Source organism: Psammomys obesus, unplaced genomic scaffold, assembly GCF_907164565.1.
Source record: "Psammomys obesus unplaced genomic scaffold, mPsaObe1.curated_primary_1811, whole genome shotgun sequence".
Taxonomy (NCBI): Eukaryota; Metazoa; Chordata; class Mammalia; order Rodentia; family Muridae; genus Psammomys; species Psammomys obesus.
The window spans coordinates 10,156,672-10,168,645 of record NW_026596040.1 but is presented as its reverse complement, the minus strand read 5'-3'; the positions used below and the strand labels follow the sequence as shown (position 1 = coordinate 10,168,645).

The following is an 11,974-nucleotide window of genomic DNA, read 5'->3' as shown; positions in this document are numbered from 1 at the left end:
AGGGCTCTTCTGTCTCTCACCAACATCATATCTCTGCCTTTACAAGACTCTGCTGTGTGCTAAAAACTTGAGTAGCCCTGTGTCTGCCAACAGATTGGACTGTTGTATAACAGTGATAGTACACAATAAAAATTCCACCATAAGCAAACTGTCTCTCTTCTGGGTCATTTCAGTGGACAAGCTGCAGACTGCTTCTAATTAATTCAGACTCGCAAATAAATATTACTCTGTAATTTTCAAACCTTTTGGGTTACTAAAAGATGTGGCAGAGTAAAAAGGTAAAATTGAAGAAAATGCTCATTAAGCTTTTCCTTAAGAGAGTGTATTACCTTCAAAATCTTTATAGATGTGTAAGTTTTCCATCCAGAAGCAAGCAATATAATGGCTTCTGTATTCATTTTCTTGGACTGCTGGAGAAAAAGTGACTGGCTCTTAAAATAATATATATTGGAAATGAAGGCAACTGTACCTCGTATGTTTTCTGTTCTACTCACTTGTTAGACAAGGCCTTTTAAAATGCCTCTGCGGTGTTCCCTGCTACCCATTTTGTTTAACTGGTTTTATATAAATCACATTAGAGGCTAAACTTGCAACTTCTCTCCTCCTGATATATCTGGGTCACAAGTTGCATGCAAAGCATCTACAGGATCGGGATGCTCATAGGCTCTTTCATCTCGGCTCATAACTTTACTCAGCTTTGGCCCAAGGCTCTTCTCAGTGAGTTTCTAAAGCTGATTTGATATATTCATAAATATTTTAAAAATACAGAACTTATGCAAAACATGCAATTAGAAGCACTAAGTAGAATACCAAATATGCCGATGTGTTTATGGCATTGAGATTAAACTGAACCAAATTTAGCAAACATAGCAGAATATCATTTTGAACAATCTAGAATCTTGATCTGCTCTGGGCAACTTCAGGTAAATGTTATTTAGAAAGTTCATATTTCACTACGATGTGACAAATTTTATGCTCAGCTATATGTATCACACTTTATTCATTTATTTCACTAATATTTACTATACCAAAGAACACATGATTTACTAGATATTCATCTTTGCTACTTGTGTGAATGTATATACCATTTAACTTTTCTATGCTGCATTTTCTTCTTCTGTAGGAGAAAAAGAAGCATTCTCAAAATAACTGAGAAAATTCACTATGTGAGAAAACTGGCAACTGCAACAAAATATACATAAGAGTATAGTATTGGCACATCACCATATTATTATTATAATATCAAAAGTGGGGCAGATAATTAACTATCAAGAAAATGATACTCGATAAGGGTTATAAGAGCCCTTTGAAGAACTAATTAATGGTCTGTTTCATTTGTCCTACATAAAAGTTGTGCCTTTGAAGAATGGAATATATGCATACATAGTAGAAGATATGATTGTGTTTGTGTATGCACATATATGAATGCCTGGAAGTGTTTTTGGTATAATTTGAAGAGTACAGCAAGAAAAGCTATAAAGAAAGTCTTATCAAAGATGCTTTGATGACTAACTGCATTTCTAAAAGCTCAGTTTGCATATCAATTGGTGTTAGAAAGATTGGGCTATGATTTAAGTGTTGCACGAGAATTATTTTCACATTTCCGGCTTTCTGTCCTGCTCACCTTTGGAAACAGACTGAGGCAGATGTTTAGCACTCTTACTCTGAAGTGTTATCTAAACTCATTGTTATAGAAGCTTTCAAGCAGCCCTTTTACTTAAGTGGCTGTGATCAATGATTATTAGATTAACAAGAACGTGTTTGTAGCTGTCCTTCCCCATCGTTACTATTGACCTTTACCCTCATTTCATTTGCATTAACTCTTAATTTTTAATTATCACCAGATGGCCTGAGAATCCACCCCCTGGCCTGATCTCTCCCAGCCTTCTGCTTTTCGTCTTCAGCAAATCAAATGTTTGTTTTTAGCCCTTTTGTCTAGGCTCGGCAGGAACACGCGTGCTGCCTTTCAGGAGTCATGATATGAAGAGCTGCACAAGACAGTGAAAGTGACTAAATGGACAGAGGGTCATTCATGAACTAAGATTGCCATCAATTTGTGATGTAACTGGACTCTTAAAATAATCAGTTTTGAAAATATTTAATAAAAAAGGAAAGTAGCTTTATATTCTTGTGACACTAATGGTAACAGTCTGGGGCCTGGTTTCAAAAATGAACAGGAAAAGAATCCATCAATATGTAGAACATATGAGCATATTACCTGTGTATGGTATGATAGGTATATGCATTTTTATTTCAAATTTTTAGCAGTATAGACTTCATAAAAGAACTTCACAATGTTACTGCTTTGTAATTTTAATTGAAATCTCTTGATTATTTTTATGTTAAGTACAAAATTTCCATTATTAACAGTATCAAAACTAAAGGCAGTTAAAATGTTAATAGAAAACATATGTCTCTAGAATACTTTATTAATGTGTGTATCTAGAAAGAGGCATGAATAGAAAGTATACAACCTAAATTTTTTAACAGTGGGAACAGAAACACGTGAACATCTCCTCACATAGAAAACAGGGATGCCAGAATCTTCTAAGCTCTAACCTATACTACTTTAGACAATTTTTACTTAGTTTTCAAATGCTCATCTATTGAACAGTGTAGTTTGTGCTCAGGTCTGGGAGTCTACTTTGTAGCATCATGTTAGAAAAGTGAGCTAGTCTGTTGCTGGAAGCAATAACTTCTTCAATTACTTTGTTATTTAAAAACAGTACACTCTTTGAGTGTGTCACAAAATGCTCATTTACTGGATTGGTAAAGGCTATCTTTTTATACAATATTAATCACAGGTTATTGTGTCCCAGCCTTAGCCCCTTCCCTCATCCCCACCCAATCCCACCCTCCCTCCCTCATCTCCTCCCTGCCCCTTTCCAAGTCCACTGATAGGGGAGGTCCTCCTCCCCTTCCATCTGACCCTAGCTTATCATGTATCTTCAGGACTGGCTGCAATGTCCTCCTCTGTGGCCTAGCAAGGCTGTTCCTCCCTTGTGGCGGAGGGGTGTGGGGAGATCAAAGAGCCAATCATTGAGTTCATGTGGAAATAGTGGTAAGGGTTATCTTTGTTGCTCTTAAATGTGAAGGAAATATACAGATATTTCAGTGTTGGTGGGAGGGTTTTGGAGGGTGAAAAGGTAAGGGAGAAATATTGTAATTAAAGTAGAATCTCAAAAATTAAAGAAGTTGAAAATAAATAAATAAATTTTAAAAATTAACAACAAAAAATCCCCACAAACTTCTGCCAGGCTTTCGTGGTTCTGTTCCTATGATAGAAACTCAAAATTTACAAAAAGTTGGCAAGTCTTTGACAGAGGATGAAAGGAGTAAAAGATAGCAATACATACATGCTGATAAGGCTGCATTAAATTTACCTGATCCATTCACAGAACTTCATGCCTCCTTTTGAATTAAGAAATAATAATTCAGTTCATTAACACTGGGAGATTAAGTATACAGACAAATAATGACCAGGACATATATGACATTAGATTGCTGACCCACAGCATCTTCAGCCAATAGCCTGGAATGCCAACCACCTACTCTTCAAAACAGGATTTGAAGAAGAATTTGTCGGAATCTCTGTCTTGTGGCTTTTCTCAACTTCCAACTTCCACATGAAGACCAACGACAGAAAATCAAACATTCCTTCCCCCAAGCCAAATACATACTAAACCCAGCTCGGGCTTCCGTCTTGTTTCCCCAGGTCTACAACCTCTAATCATAATGCTACTCCAGACCTCTTACTTAGATAACTCTCCAGTGAGGTGTAGACTACCCAGGAGAAGCTAGTGGCAGCGTAGAGTAGCGCTTGGCTTCAGCGGGCTCCAGGTTTCCATGTGAAGCATGGACAGACATCAGACATGTGGAAGGTCATTGACTTGAAGAAGCACAGAAAAGCTTTCCAGATGTGGCTTGGTTTCCTCAAGCACACGCTGCCCCTAAGCCTCTACATGCTGGTGGTTATGCATGACTCCATCCTGCTCCACCTGGCTCAACCCACTCTCATGACTGACTTCCTCACAAGTGCTTGTGGTGTGGGTGGTGCCATCAGCCTCCTGGCCTTGAATGGGCTTTCATCCTAATCCATAAGCATAACCTGGAATATCCTGACTTCTACCAAAAGCTCCTATGGCCTCCTGGATCCGTTCATCTTTCATGCCAAGGATCGAGCCTGTTTCTTTCACTTGGTTGACCTCTTCCTTTCCTTCTCCCAGAGTCCTGCTTACCTGTTGGCTGCCTTTGCCCACTGGCTGTCACAGAACCTCCTGAGGCCCTGATTATGGTCCTGCCCTTCATCTGCAACCTGCTGCGTAGACACACCCTGCCTGCCTGGTTACAGTGCATTGCCCACAGGGCTCTGAACGAGATGCTGATCCACATGATCCAATGGAGAAAGACCCTGCCGGGAGCCATGCCTTGGAGAGCTGCTTGTGGGAACAGGCCCTCCAGCAGCACTACCACCCTGAGGTGTCCAGAGCTTCCAATGTCATCAATCAGGTGTTGTCTGTCCCTGAGGTCAGCATCACACCCACTTCTGGAACTTACTGCACATGAGATCTTTGAGAAGGACCTCAGGAAGAAGGCACCTGAGTCAGTGGCCATGGAGGAAGACATCTGCACCCAGTTCTTCACTCCCAGCTGACCTAGATTTCACCTGTTCTAGGAATTGTCTCACTGTGTGAAGCTGGCCTGAGCCGGAGTACCATCATGCCTGGGTTCAAATGCAAGGTTTGGTTCAAAACGTCCCAAGGAACTTTTCAACCACCATGTGAAAAAAACTTCTTTTCTAGGAAGTTTGTAACAATGTATCACTTTAATTTAGAAAATACATATATATTCCCTCCATCTCCTGTTACTAACATATGAGAGGTTTGCAGATTTTTTTTTTTAAGTTTTTCAGGAAATCTTATGAAAGAAGAAGGAGATAGAAAGACCTGGAGGGAACAGGAGCTCCACAAGAGGAGCAACAGAACCAAAAAAAATCTGGGCCCAGGGGTCTTTTCTGAAACGGATACTCCAAACAAAGACCATGTATGGAGATAAATTAGAACCCCTACACAGAGGTAGCCCAAGGCAGTATCCAAGAGGGTTCCCCAATAATAGGACCTGGGACCATCTCTGACATGAACTCATGGGCTGACTCTTAGATCACCTCCACTTGAAGGGAAAGTAGCCTTACCAGTCCACAGAGAAAGACAAAGAAGCCAGTCCTGATGAGACCTGAGAGACTATGGTCAGATGGAAGGAGAGGAAGACCTCCTCTATCATTGGACTGGAGGAGGAGAAGAGGAAGGGAGGGTAGAATTGGGAGGGGTGGGGGAGGGGGCTACAACTGGGATACAAAGTGAATAAACTGTAATTAATGAAATAAAATAAAAGAAATTTAAAAAGTTTTTTTTCAGTTAATTGATTTGTAGTTGAAAACAATAATCACAGGAGAGATTTTGGAATAGATGGACACATACACACTCTGTTTTTTGTTTCTCTGTATATTAGTTGAGCATCTTTGTTAAATATGTTTCTGTTCAGAACAATGGAGTAATCGCTTCCTCAGAGAAGATGTTGATGACATGTGTCTGTAAAGTCTATAAAATACCCTGCATATGTCATATTAACAATCAGTACTATTTCCCTCTTATAGTCCTCCCTCACCTCAGTTATATTAACCATGGGTTAATATATAAATAGACTCACATGCAGACTCCAAATTTAAATATTCTTGTAACATGAAACCATCAAGTGGACAGTGGGACCAGCAAGAATGGAAAAGAACTCGAAAATAGTGGAGGGCAGGACAAATCTGAGTGAGGTACAATGGTATGTGTGTGAAAGTATTAAAATGGAACATGCTAATCTATGTAGGAACTTAAAATATTAAAAATTGTTAATAACAAGGTAAATAATTTATAATAAGTAAACATGAATAGCTCAAAAAAAGAGTCACTTTTAATCTTCTCATTAATATTTGTATGTAAATGTAGCACTTGAGGAGATCTGATGATCTGATTAGTAAAACGAGTAGTGTGTGTGTCCCTAGGCTACAGATAATGGATTTGTTCTGAAAACCAAGCTTTTTTTTTGTTTGTTTGTTTGTTTGTTTTTTTTTTGAATTTTATTTTTTTCTTATCAGTTACATTTTATTAACTCTGTATCCCAGCCATGTCCTGATCCCTCATTCCCTCCCACTCCCTCCCTCCCTCCCTCATCTCCACCATGCCCCTTGCCAAGTCCACTGATAGGGGGGACCTCCTCCCCATTCATCTGATCCTGTTTTATCAGGTATCTTCAGGACTGGCTGCAAAGCTCTCCTCTGTGGCCTAACAGGACTGCTCCTCCCTTGAGGGGTGGGGAGGCCAAAGAGCCAGTCACTGAGTTCCTGTTAGAAATAGTCCTTGTTCCCCTCACTATGGGAAACCAATTGGTTACTGAGCTACCACAGGCTACATCTGAGCAGAGGTTCTAGGTTACATTCATACATGGTCCTTGGTTGCATGTCAGTCTCAGAAAAGACCCTGTGCCCAGATATATTTGGTCCTTGTGGAGCTCCTATTCTTTCCCCATCAGACTAACTTCCCTTCTTTCTTATGATTCCCTGTACTCTGCGAAAGGTTTGGTCATGAGTCTTTGCTTTGAAAACACTGGTAGTTAGAGTCTTTCAAATGCGCTCAGTAGACTTCTGTCATATGTTCAATGCACATCCCATCTGTCTTTCTACTCGAGGATTGATCATCTTACCCCATGTCTGCTCTCTTGATTATCTTTTTTAGGTGTACAGATTTCATTATGTTTATCATATCTTATAGGTCTATATAAGTGAGTATATACTGTGTTTGTCTTTCTCCTTCTGGGATATTTCACTCAGGATGATATTTTCTAGATCCCACCATTTGCCTGCAAATTTCATGATTTCCTCCTTTTTGATTGCTGAGTAGTATTCCATTGTGTAAAAATACCACAATTTCTGTACCAATTCCTCCGTTGATGGACATCTGGGTTGTTTCCAGGTTCTGGCTATTACAAATAAAGCTGCTATAAACATGGTTGAGCAAATATCCCTTTTGTGTACTTGAGCAAACTTTGGGTATATACCTAGCAGTGGTATAGCTGGGTCTTGAGGAAGCACTATTCCTAATTGTCTTAGAAAGCGCCAGATAGATTTCCAGAGTGGTTGTACCAGTTTACATTCCCACCAGCAGTGGAGGAGGGTTCCCCTTTTCTCCACAACCTCTCCAGCATGTGTTGTCCCTTGGGTTTTTCATCTTGGCCATTCTGATGGGTGCAAGGTGATATCTCAGGGTCGTTTTGATTTGCATTTCCCTGATGGCTAATGAGGATGAGCATTTCTTTAAGTGTTTCTCTGCCTTTCGATATTCCTCTGTCGAGAATTCTCTGTTTAGCTCTGTTCCCCATTTTTTAATTGGATTACTTGGTTTGCTGCTTTTCAGCTTCTTTAGTTCTTTGTATATACTAGATATTAGTCCTCTGTCAGATAAAGGGTTAGTGAAGATTCTTTGCCAATCTGTAGGCAGGCGTTTTGTTTTGATGACAGTGTCCTTTGCTTTACAGAAGCTTTTCAGTTTCATGAGGTCCCATTTATTGATTGTTGCTCTTAGAGCCTGTGCTGTTGGTGTTCTGTTCAGGAAGTTGTCTCCTGTGCCAATGAGTTCTAGGCTGTTCCTCACTTTTTCTTCTAACAGATTTAGAGTATCTGGTTTTATGTTGAGGTCTTTGATCCACTTGGACTTTAGTTTTGTGCAGGGTGATAAATAGAGATCTATCTTCATTTTTCTGCATGTGGACATCCAGTTGGACCAGCACCATTTGTTGAAGATGCTGTCTTTTTTCCCTTGAATGGATTTGGCTTCTTTGTCAAAAATCGAGTATTCATAGGTGTGTGGGTTTTTTTCTGGGTCTTCTATGCGGTTCCATTGATCCTCCTTTCTGTTTTATGCCAATACCATGCAGTTTTTATTACTATTGCTCTGTAGTACAACTTGAGATTGGGGATGGAGATACCTCCAGATGATCTGTTGTTGTACAGGATTGTTTTGGAGATTCTGGGTTTTTTGTTTCTCCGTATGAAGCTGAGAATCTTTTTTTCAAGGTCTGTAAAGAATTGAGTTGGTATTTTGATGGGAATTGCATTGAATCTGTAGATTGCTTTTGGCAGGATGGCCATTTTCACAATGTTAATCCTACCAATCCATGAGCACGGGAGATCTTTCCATCTTCTGAGATCTTCTTCAATTTCTTTCTTCAGAGACTTGAAGTTTTTCTCAAACAGATCTTTCACTTGCTTGGTTAGTGCCACCCCAAGGTACTTTATGTTATTAGTGGCTATTGTGAAGGGTGTTGTTTCCCTAATTTCTTTCTCGGCCCTTTTGTCTTTGCTATACAGGAGGGCTTCTGATTTTTTTGAGTTGATTTTGTATCCTGCCACTTTGCTGAAGGTGTTTATCAGCTGGAGGAGGTCTCTTGTTGAATTTTTGGGGTCGCTCATATATACTATCATATCATCTGCGAATAGTGACACTTTGACCTCTTCCTTTCCGATTTGTATCCCCTTGATCTCCTTTAGTTGTCTTATTGCTCTGGCTAGGGTTTCAAGTACTATGTTGAAGAGGTATGGAGAGAGTGGGCAGCTTTGTCTTGTCCCTGATTTCAGTGGGATTGATTTAAGTTTCTCTCCATTGAGTTTGATGTTGTCTATAGGCTTGCTGTATATTGCCTTTACTATGTTTAGATATGTGCCTTGTATTCCTGATCTCTCCAAGACTTTAAACATGAATGGGTGTTGGACTTTGTCAAATGTTTTTTCAGCATCTAAGAAGATGATCATGTGGTTTTTCTCCTTCAGTTTGTTTATGTGGTGGATTACATTGATGGATTTCGATATGTTGAACCACCCTTGCATGCCTGGGATGAAGCCTACTTGGTCGTGGTGGATGATATCTTTGATGTGTTCTTGGATTCGGAAAACCAAGCTTTAAGTGCTAGAAAAGCTTTAAATATTTGTGAAAGAAGCTACATTTTCTTCCCTGGCATGAACTTTAATATGCATACATACATATATACATACATACATATACATACATATATACGTATATATACATATATAAAATTTGTGTTGTCTTCATTGTGGCTTGTGATAGTTGATATCAGTGTTTTATAGGAAGAAATAATGTGCATTTAGATAATGACTCATTTTTCCCATCTCTACATAGATCCTTGAAGCAAATATTTTTTTAAGAAATGAAAAAAAAATGTGAATAAAAAGAATTCTATTTAATTCTGGCAAGGCTACCGCCAGAGGATCTGAAGAGTGGATAAGTAACTAATTAAGGACATAGTTGTTGCATTAGCTTTACCTTGCTCTCTAAGTGTTACAACACAGAAGTTGAGCTATAGGATTTGAAGAGACAAATTAATTTCTACTTATAAAATTCATAGAACAATGGCCCTTGCTCAGTACATACAGCACCTATGTTTTCAGCAGCTAAAAATTCACAGATTCATTTGTACTTAATTAGATTCAAGAAAAAAGTAATTTTTATTTTAGTCAATACAGAAATCTTATTTCTATACACTGAATATATCTTTTAAAAAATCCCATTAATAAGTATTTTGGACATCATCATTTTATAAGTATAAAATTGTTAAATTTTAGTATAATACTATGAGATAGCTTATATGACTTTTTTTTTACAGAAATTAGATATTATAACTCTCAGACACTGTTAAAAGTTCAACATTTCTAATGAAAGAAAACCTTGTCACTCAAATTCTATTTACAAATATACTTTGTTGTATCTGTATAAAAAGAAATTGGAGAGGATGTGGAGAAAGGGGAACCCTCCTCCACTGCTGGTGGGAATGCAAACTTGTACAACCACTTTGGAAATCAATCTGGTGCTTTCTCAGACAATTAGGAATAGTGTTTCCTCAAGATCCAGCTCTACCACTCCAAGACATATATCCAAGAGACGCTCGAGTATAGAACAAGGACATTTGCTCAACCATGTTTGTAGCAGCTTTATTTGTAATAGCCAGAAGCTGAAAACAGCCCAGATGCTCCTCATTTGAGGAATGGTTGCAGAAATTGTGGTACATCTACACCATGGAATATTACTCAGCAATAATAATAATAATAAAAAAAGGAAATCATGAAAGTCTCAGGTAAATAGTGGGAACTGGAAACGATCATGATCATCCTGAGTGAGGTAACCCAGGAGCAGAAAGACACACAGGGCATATACTCACTCATAAGTGGATATTAGACATATAATATAGGATAAACATACTAAAATCTCTACACCTAAGGAAGCTAATGAAGAAGGAGGACTCTGGATAAGATGTTCAATCCCCATTCAGAAAGGCAAAGAGGATGGACATCAGAAGAGGGAGAAAATAGGGAACAGGATAGGAGCCTAACACATAGGGTCTCTGAAAGACTGTCCCCTGCAGCGTATCAAAGCACATGCTGAGACTTACAGCCAAATTTGGTCAGAGTGCAGGGAATCTTATGAAAGAAGTTGAAGATAGTAAGACCTGGAGAGGACAGGAGCTCCACAAAGAGAGCAATAGAACCAAAACGTCTGGGCACAGGAGTCTTTTCTGAGAGTGATACTCCAACCAAGGACCATTCATGGAGATAACCTAGAACCCTTGCAAAGTTGTAGCTCTTGGCAGTTCAGTGTCCAAGTGGGTTCCATAGCAATGGGAACAGGGACTGTCACTGATATGAACTCAGTGACTGGCTCTTTGATCACCTCCCCCTGAGCGGAGAGCAACCTTAACCAGGCCACAGAGGAAGACAATGCAGCCACTCCTGATGAGACCTCATAGACTAGGATCAGTGGGAAGGGGAGGAAGACCTCTCCTATCAGTGGAATGAGGGAGAGGCATGGGTGGAGAAGGGAAAGGGAGGGTTGGTTGGTAGGGGAGGAGGGAGGGAGCTATAGGGGGGACACAAAGTGAATAAACTGTAATTATAAAAATGAAAATAAAATAAAAAATAAGAAATTCTAGTAAACTCCAACTTCGGATAGTAATTTAAATAATTTTGGTCATTGACATTAAAATTCAATTAAAATTAAAATTAAAATTAAAATTAGAGATTTATTACATTTCAAAAATATTATTGTTCTAGTCTATAAAATGGCAAAGAAGAGAGAAATATAACTGTGGAGCCCTGACTGTTAATTGTTACACATAATAAAGGAACAGAGACAATAGAACCACATATATTTCACAGCTTTCAGTTGATGGAGGTACGCAAGTACAGTAGAGGTAAGAAATCATGCTGCTTGGTCTCGACCAAGTTTGCAGGTGTCCTGCAAGTGTAGCAGTGTTGATGTTTAACCTCCACTGTGATGTATTTTGGAATTTACCTAACCCAAGCTTAGAAGAGGAGCCTTTGAGTGACAATGTGAATGAGTTGGCGTCATTAGGGTGGAATCCACATGGTTGGATACTAGTAGCTTTATGATGAATTAGAGAGAAAAGGTAAATTTATTAATTTTTAAGCTTTAAATTTGTCTAGATGTGTGTTGCTCAGGGTAAACATGTATTGAAACATTATGAGATGGTCAGTAGACATCATTTTTCTGCATATGTTGAATTTAAAAAATTATAGGATTTCATGGAAATATTTATGAAACAAAACAAGTGAAAAAAGAGAGGTACTAAAAGATATACACATAACACATATTCTGTGTTATGACCTGAACCATCAGCAGGAATAATTTTTTCTTTATAGAGCCATGATATGTGATGTTAGGAATCTGACCTCAGATAGCAATAAGCTAAACACACTATATTCAGTCTTAATAAAATAACAAAAGATGGTCTGAATAGGATCCTGGTACTGCAGGCATTAATACCTTCAATTAGCAAATGGGATTTCATGAAACTATAAAGCCTGTGTACAGCAAAGGATAGGCAGTAACAGGACAAGAAAAGT

General features: G+C 38.7%; 1 pseudogene; it reads left to right on the top strand.

Moving 5' to 3' along the window:
* Positions 1-3,872: 3,872 nt before the first annotated feature.
* Positions 3,873-4,654, top strand: LOC129688066 (nucleolar complex protein 4 homolog; annotated as a pseudogene).
* The last annotated feature ends 7,320 nt before the right edge of the window (positions 4,655-11,974 follow it).